General features: G+C 42.6%; 1 pseudogene; it reads right to left on the minus strand.

Annotated features, from left to right (window-relative positions):
* Nucleotides 1-7,241: 7,241 nt before the first annotated feature.
* On the minus strand, nucleotides 7,242-8,191 carry LOC143668986 (hypoxanthine-guanine phosphoribosyltransferase pseudogene; annotated as a pseudogene).
* Between the last annotated feature and the right edge of the window lie 545 nt (nucleotides 8,192-8,736).

Raw genomic sequence — 8,736 nt, forward strand, 5'->3', positions numbered from 1 at the left:
GTGGCTGCCAGCTTCTTGTGCTAGAGAACAGATGGCTGCTTTTCTGTGCTGGTCACTGCCATGGAAAATCAGCCAGAGTCTCAGACTTATGGATTATGGACTGAATCCCAGGGTTCTTGGGTCTGTAAGGAAGTGGGGCTGGGAAAGAACTTCAACATCATATCCAGCCTATGGGGCAGCAAACAGCAAACTTGAAACAGGTGAGGAGGAGTCTCAAATCTGAAACCATAGTTTACCAAGAATAAGAGCTGGACAAGGGCTTCTTGCTGCTATTGAAGGCCTGGCCCATTGTCCCCATCCCCACCCCACCTGTCCCCTCTGCCCTCTCTCTCTGCTCTTCAATGAATTTCAGCTTTCACGGGTACCAGCCAGAGACACATTAAGCAGCTTCTGCCTTTAGGCCTACTATAGCCACGGAGGCAGGAACAGGCCAGAGGCCTTGCTGACACCTAGGAACATGGCAAAGAACAAACAGAACAAAACATAAAGCAGTATCTCCATACATTATCCAGCCATACAGTCAAGACTGCAGACCATATGTTATCTGAAGAATATTGAGCTGACTCAGGAAGCCAGAGGCCCACAGGCGCAGGTAGGGACGGGGGTGACCAGGCCACCCTGACAGTAGGGCCATTGCACCTCACCCCTCTCTGGGCAAAACCTTTAGTTTGCCAGGAGAAACAACTGCATTGTGGCTTTTTGGGTGAATTCTAATTTAAGGCATGATGGACTTAGAATGCTCTGGTGAAACATACAAGCCTCAAACACTCAAAATGCTTCTGAATCACTCAAAATGCTTCTCCAGGTCTGCTCGTTAGTCCTACTTCTGCCAACTGGGATCCTGGCTATTTCAGTCACCCAGCTGCACGAAAGGCCTTGTTCTCCTTAGTTACCTACATTTCTTTATCCCGATGCACAAAGCCCTGCTTCCAATATACCTAGTCCTCAGCCCCTCTGATATTGGGGCACTTTTTCAACTGCACCTACTTTTCATTTCCCTATAGGACCTGGAGTCCTGTTTTGAACCATAGCTAGGAGTTGAGGTTCCTACTTGCTACTGACAGAGCCCCCCTCAAAGTAAAGCCCTGACTTCTGAATTCCTCTGCTCCTGAGGTCTTCACTGCTTGTTAGGTCATCTGATGCCAGGGGCTCACCTAGACCCCCGAATAGTGGCTGTGCTTTTCTCTTCATTCTGCTCCAGAATCACCAGGAGGCTCATTAATGCACAGTCAGCTGGGATCTGTCCCAACAGTTTGTGATTCTGCAGGCTTGGGTGGGGCAGAAGTTACAGTTCTCACCAAAGTGGACCCACACTTTGGCACCACAGCAAGCCCATCTACTGACTGCTAGAGTACATTTTCTTCTTCCAGCTATACCCCCTTCAGGAAGCATAACTTATTCATGATCCCAGGGCCTCAGAGCTTTCCAGATTGCTTCTTCAGTTTATGGGGTCATATCTAGCCAGATAAATTGTTTTTATGTAGTTAGTACTTTACTAAATTCATTCATACATTCCACTTTCAAACCGCTTTGCATATATAGATGCAGTCCCACATTTTGCAGAATATTTCCTTTCCCAAACAGGAAACAGGTCTGCCCAAAACATAAGATTAGAAAGCTAAACATAATTAAAGTCAATATCATCACCATTTACTGAGCCCCAAGTACGCAGCCAGGGGTTTCCCTTGCACATCAGTCAATCCTGATAGAAAACAGAGGTCCATTCATGCTTGGGATTTTGAGGAAAATTCAATGAAGTATGATGTAACAAGTGTGGGCAAGGATTTAGGAAAGCACAGAGGATGGTACAGTTCCCTGGTGCTAAGAAGAGTGGGACCTGGTGCTGCCACCTGGAGAGGAGAGCTGTTTGAAGAAAACTGTCTGGTAGGAGCTTCTGCTGTGAGAAGTGCCAGCCCAGGGCAACCTGCCATTTGGGGGATAAATAAATGTCCCTGATCCTCCCACCCCTGATTTGGCTGATGCCTCCATGGACACAACCTCAGGAGGTGAGAGCAGAGGTACGTACGGGTCAGTGTCCTGGGGGATTTAGGGCCATAGGTGGTGGTGGGGGTGTTCCAGGGGCACAAGCCCTCCTGTAGGGCAGCTTCTTTCAACTGCTTTGGATGTGGGTTCAAAGCTGCCAGAAAAAAAAAAATCACTGTTAAATTGTCTGATTTTTTTTTCAATGTTGACCATTCAAAACAAAACAAACTCTGTAGACTACCCTTAAAATAAAAATAATAATAAAGTGAAATTTAAAAAAAGAACATTAGCAAGAATAACTACACAAAACAGATCAAATATCGTCTTTCCCTAAAAATTTAGGTCAAGGAATGCAAGAATGGAAACCCATAACTCTAAAACTGAGACTAGAAGGAATGTTTGTAGTCTTAAAATGTAAAACATACCTTCCAGACCTGAAACTGATTGGGTTACGTATCTGGCTAACTATCAAGCACATCATTCATCCCAAACTAACTTGACTCAGAGATATTTGCTCGGATTCGGCTTCTGTTCTTCCGCTTTTATTTATGAACAGTCCAGGTTCCACTTGCACACTTGCTTTTAATGCATTTTAAGAATTCAGACTGGAAAGGAAAGGCTCCTACACTCCCATTTGCTTAAGTTTCTTAAAAAAAGATAGGCCTCCTTTTCATCACCACATGCACAAAGTATTTTATTAATAATTTATCACAATGTTCCACTGAGAGATAAAGCAGATTCCTGCGCAATCAGTATGTCTTCGGGGCACTGCACTACCTTTAATTCTCTGGCATCTGCTGTCACCTGCTGTTCTTCCTTCCCCCTAAGGTTTGTAATTTCAGTTTGCTTCCTGTGTAACCTTTACCTTGGCATTGCCAGCCCCTTGGGTCAGTTGGGCCATGGTATTATTCCTGAATAGGGAAAGCAGATTGAACAGATAGAGATGACCCCATTTTCACACTGCCCTTCTGCTTTGATGGGGCCTGGGACCATGGTGCAGAGGGGTGAGGTCATGGGACCATATTTGAATCAGGAACCTTTTTTGTTGGTCTTGATTCAGCCACTCACTGGGTTGGAAGATGATGCATTCTAGGGCTGAGTCTCCTTATCTTCTAAATGAGGGCATTTGACTCAATTTTAGGTACCCTTTTCCAGTTCTGAAAGCAAAGTAGTTCCTCAACTAGACAAATGCTTCTGGATCAAGTCCTTAAAGCGGTTGTTCTCTACTCAAGAGCTAGACAGCATCTGATGTGGGGGAGCCTAAGGCTGCTTGTTGGGATAACTCTCTCCCCTTTCTCCTCTGCCTCTTGTCTTCTGCAGCCAAGACCCAGCTGTAGCTCCTGGCTTAGCCTCTCCTCCTTTGAGCAAATTGGTGTTTCTAGGAATGCCATGTGTTAAACACTCACCTATGCTATTCATTTAATGCAAGTTAATGAACTTGGAATTATTGTATCTATTTGAGAGTGCAGACTCAGAGGCTAAAATAGATTACTTGGTAATGGATGGAACCAGGATTCAAACATAAGAGTATTATCTACCATGATAAGCGATGTCAAAAATGGCCCCTTTTACTTACTGTAATGGATTGAATTGGGGACCCCAGTTTGGACACGTTCTTGGTCTTGATCCAGATTCTGGTAGGTGTGCACCATGGTGAGTAAGATCTCTTCAAAGTGTTGCTTAAGTTAAAGGATGGCCCAATGGAATCAGGTTGGGCTTTAATCTGGATTACTGGAGACCTTTATAAACAGAGTGAAAGTCAGATGGAGAGAAAAGCCATGGAGAACAACCAGAGACTAAAAATCCGTAATGGAACATGGAAGAGAAAAGAGGAGATGCTGCCATATGCATTGCTATGTGATGGGAAAAGCCAAGGACCAAGGATCGCCAGCAGCCAGGCCCAGAATGTCATGATCTTCAGGGAGAAAGTACGGCTTGGCTGATAACTCAGTCTTGGACTTCTCCTATCCTTGAGACCAATAAACTCCAGTTTATGACTCATCATATAGTATTTGTTTTAGCAACTGGGAAGCTAAAACACAAACCTCTCTCTTACTTAGATTCTATACAGAAAAGAGTTCTTTATCAATGCATCTTTGGTCACACAGAGGACTGCAGTAAAATGAGCTTGTCTCTGAGGCTTGTGACTCTCATGGCCATGTGAATCCTCAAGGATGAGAAGGAGAAGGAACTGGATGAGGATTTGGTGGCATTGGGAATTCCAAGTAGTAGTGGAGCCTGCAGTGGAAAGAGGGGAAAGAGAAATGTCCAAAAGCAGAAGCCAAGAAATAAAGGATATACTTATTCCATGAAGGTCTCCCTTTTCTTGGGTACGAATCAGATGTAATTTATCAGTATAAGTTGTTTGAAGTATATCTGCTTTTTTCATGTGATCACACTCTAGTTCTTGTTTGGGTATCAGTCTTATAGTATTTGGTCTTTGGCATTTTTGGAGAACAAACTAGGGGGACGACAAATTACCACACAGAAGGTGAGTTTGTAATGGTACAAATTTAGGCATCAGCACTAGAAATAAATTTAAGATGATTTGGGCAAGGAATCATTTTCCTTGATGCTACCTACATCATGTAAGGCCAACACCTTAGTTTGCCAGGCTGCTGTGACACATACCACACAATGGCTTGATTTAAGCAACTGGCATTTATTAGCTCATAGTTTCAGAGGCTAGAAGTCTAAGATCAAGGTGTTGGCAAGACCATGCCTTCCCTCTGGGGTCTGTTGCATTCTGGTACTGGCTTGCCACAATTCTTGGTATTCCTCTCTTGCATCTCTTCCTCCTGTCTCATGGGGATCCCCCTCTCCTTTGTCTGCTCTTCTGGTTTCTACTGACTTTTGGTTTCTTGCTCCTGTGGCCTCTGACTCTTCTTTATTAAGTATCTGAAGATACGGATTAATTCCCACCCTGATTCAGTTGGAACACAACTTAACTAAAAAGAGTAGATGCATGTATTTACTCCCTCAGGGATACAGATTCAGATTAAGAGCATGTCTTTTATTGGGGCACATAATTCAATCCACTACAGCCAACTAGGCCAGGCCAGACCAATTGGATGTCACTCATATCATCATATGATTCTGATGGCTGCTACATGGTCCTGAGTCAGACTTGATGTGATTTGTTAACTAGGACTTAGAAAACACATTGTCGATGGTCTGATATTTGTTACCAAAGGGCTTCTGGGAAGTGATTGTAAATTGGTTAATAAAAAACTGAGGGCTCATCAATACAAGATTCTTTTTGTGCTTACAGTTTGGTGTTAAAATGAATTTCTGAAGGCACATAAGTACCCTGAGCTCTCAACATTCTGCTTGCCATTGCTTGTAGGAAATATTTTACAGTGGAGTCATGAATCTGCCCAATTGCCATTTTGCAGACAATTCCCACCCCCGCAACTTGCCAGAACTTGCCATTTGCTTTCTTTCTAGCTCAATTTACCAATCCATAACTAATGGAAGTTTATATCTCCTTACAACTGAGCTGAACTGTGAGATTTCAAACACGTAAGATGATCCATTTCAACAGTCTTCAGAAAATATTGTAATTTTTGAGAACCTGAACAAGATTAGCATGGAAAGGGTGAGGGCACATTGGAAAATTAACACCTATTAATGTTCCTGTTATCTGAGTCAGTCCCTCAATTAAAAGGGACTTGTTTTGAAAAACTAGAGGCCAAATAAATATAGCTAAGGCCTATCGATCTGCAGAGGCTTATGGGGAAGAAGTTGACTGCACCTCTTTTGTACTCAAGCAGATCTGAGACATACCTCTAATTCTGCTCCTTGCCAGCTGCCTGTCCCTGGGAACATCCACTAATTTTCTGAGCTTCAGTGTTCTCATCCCTCTACTTACTAAATTGGACAACAGTGTACATGCAGGGCTTACCATGGTGCTTGGTGCAGGATCAATCCATGTTCAGTATCTCAAAAGGAAGGAGGGCACCATGCTAATTTCCCCATTTGAAGATGACACATGGCAATGGGTCTAGGTAAGGCAGACTTTAGGGTGACATTTTCCATTGACCTCTTGTTCTCTTCAGCAACAAGGCAATGCTCTTTGTTCTTTTCAATACTTTCAAAGATCTTGAGCTTTTTTTTAATTGTAAACTAGAGTCCAGAAGCTCATGACCCGATATGTAGTAGATCCTTATTTTATGAACCAGTTGTTTCTCAACAATTTGTTTGCCCACTGTTTGGAATGAGAAGCATGTTTTCAATGGAAACAATATTGCAAATGGGAAGGACGACTGCAGGCCAGGCCAGGCCCCAACCCTGATGGGAGACCTACCATAGAGGAATCGGTGCAGAACTCCTGGGCAGCTGTGATGCTGCTCTTATAAATGCATTTCCAGGTTCACAGAGCACTGCTCTTTCCTGTTTATAGGCCTGCAGCTCTCCTTCACCTCTGGAATGAGTCAGATCCTTGGCCTGGCATGGGTATCTGGATTTGACTTCCTTCTCCCCTGCTCAAGCTCAGGGATTTCCCACCTCTCTGTCTTTGCAAATCTTTGCAGCTGGGAAAGTCTTCTTGCTGCTCCTATTCCCCCTTCCTCCTGCTTCACCTGAAAGAGTGCCTATTTCAACTTTTAAGCACATAGTCACCCCTGCTTCTGTACTTCCTTAGGTTAATACTCCCCTTCACTGTAGCATTTGTCACACGCATGGGTTGACTGGCAGCCCATCTCCCCTACTAGTCTGGGAGCCTCCCCAGCTAGGGACTGTATTTGCTTTGTTCTGCTATGCCCACTACTGAGACTAGGTAACGAGCATGTAATGATAACAAAACAAAATCATCATCTTTTAAATGCCAGCCTCCGTTCTAAATGCTACATGTAGATTTACATATCTAATTTCTCCAAAAAAACTAAAGAGTGAGGATATGCATTTTTTAAAAAAGTTTTTTGGAATTTATTTATTTATATTTAAAGGGAATAGTTGACAAAGATTCACCAGAAATAACCCAAACAAGTGCAGAAATTCAGTTAATACTACTGAAACACTACCAAAGAAATTCCAGGACACACAGCCTTAGGCACAATAAAATCTCTGTCATTGATATGAAAACTGTTTGCTTTTTACTTTTCTAAATACATGGTGGTATAAATTAACAACATTCGATCACTTCTATTTTTTTATGAATATATAAAAATTAAAATATCATTTAAAAAACTAATATATATTCTCTTTAAATATTTCTTACAGATGCATTTTCAATAATTTCATTGAATAATGGTGTGGTTTAAGAGATTTTTCCATTCACAAATGAAATGACAATCCATCCAAAAAGAACTGATAGTCTATATGGGCTCATAGTGCAAATAAAGAGTTCAGTCTGCAGCAAATGGCATTTCCAACATACAAAACAGATAAAATTCTTACATGCACAAGCTCTATTAAGCAGATGGTTACACAACTAGAACATTTAATAATTTTACTGCTGATGTTAATGGGACTCCGAATATTTTCAAACTCTATCACTTGACTTGAACTTTCATCTTAAGCTTTGTATTTTACTTTTCCAGTTTTGCTAATGACACAAACACGATTCAAATCTTTGAAATATTCTTTATAGCCAAGAGCATAACCTACAACAAACTTGTTTGGAATTTCAAACCCAACAAAGTCTAGCTTATATCCAGTACTTTGAAGGGTCCTTTTCACCAGTAAGCTTGTGAGCTTGACTATCTTTGGACTATACTGCTTGACCAGGGAAAGCAAGGTTTGCATTGTTTTGCCACTGACAATTACATCTTCAACAATCAAGACATGCTTTCCAGTTGAAGTTGAAAGATCACCTCCACCAATTACTTTTTGTCATTACAGTAGCTCTTTAGTCTGATAAAATCTACATTCGTAGGAATGAACCTATCACTATTTCTGTTTAATGCTTTGATGTGATTCAATAGGTCAGCAAAGAATTTATAGGCCCCCTTGAGCACACTGAGGGCTATAATGTGATGTTCTCCATCTCCTTCATCACATCTAGAGCAAGCCATTCAGTACTGCCCATAATTAGTCCAAGAGGAATAAATACCCTTTCCAAATCTTCAGCATAATGATTAGGTGTACAAAATAAACTTAGGTCATAACCTGGTTCATCATCATTAATCACAATACTGGGGCTGCAGGTTGTGACGGAGCATGGTGGAGAAGGAAGAAGCTGGAGCTGAAAAAGAGGAGCAATATGCATTTTATGAATGATTCGGCTAAGGCACAGTGTGGCTAAGCTACCTGCCCAAGTTCCCACAGCTAGAAAGTTGAAGTACTAAGAAGTAAATCCAAGCAGTCTGGCTCCAAAGCCAAAGGTCTTATTTGTGAGTGAGTGAATGTACTCATGATTAGATTTCAACAGGGCTCCTAAAGAGAAAAAGAAGAGGTATGGCGTGCCCCCTTCTGTCTTGTGGGCATGAGCCGGCGGAAAATGAATTTGGAGAGACAGAGGCCTCCTCGTAGAAATAGTCCTGAGAAATGGCATCACGACTTTGGCCCATGGGAAAGGGCATCGGAGGTGCAGGCCTCATGCTCAGAGCAATGAAGGGGCCTTGGGAAGCTCTGAGGGGTTGTGCCAGACTCAGCCACTGGTGGTCAGGGAGGCCCAGCCCTTGGAGAAGGAGGTCTAGAGATGCCTGCAGATGGGCTGGTGACAATGCTGCACCCAGCTCAGGTCCTAAGAAACTGGGCTTCCTTTAACTCCATCATGTGCCCGTCTGGGTTTCTGGGGTGAACTCTCCCCTT

Source organism: Tamandua tetradactyla, chromosome 25 (assembly GCF_023851605.1).
Source record: "Tamandua tetradactyla isolate mTamTet1 chromosome 25, mTamTet1.pri, whole genome shotgun sequence".
NCBI classification, from domain to species: Eukaryota; Metazoa; Chordata; class Mammalia; order Pilosa; family Myrmecophagidae; genus Tamandua; species Tamandua tetradactyla.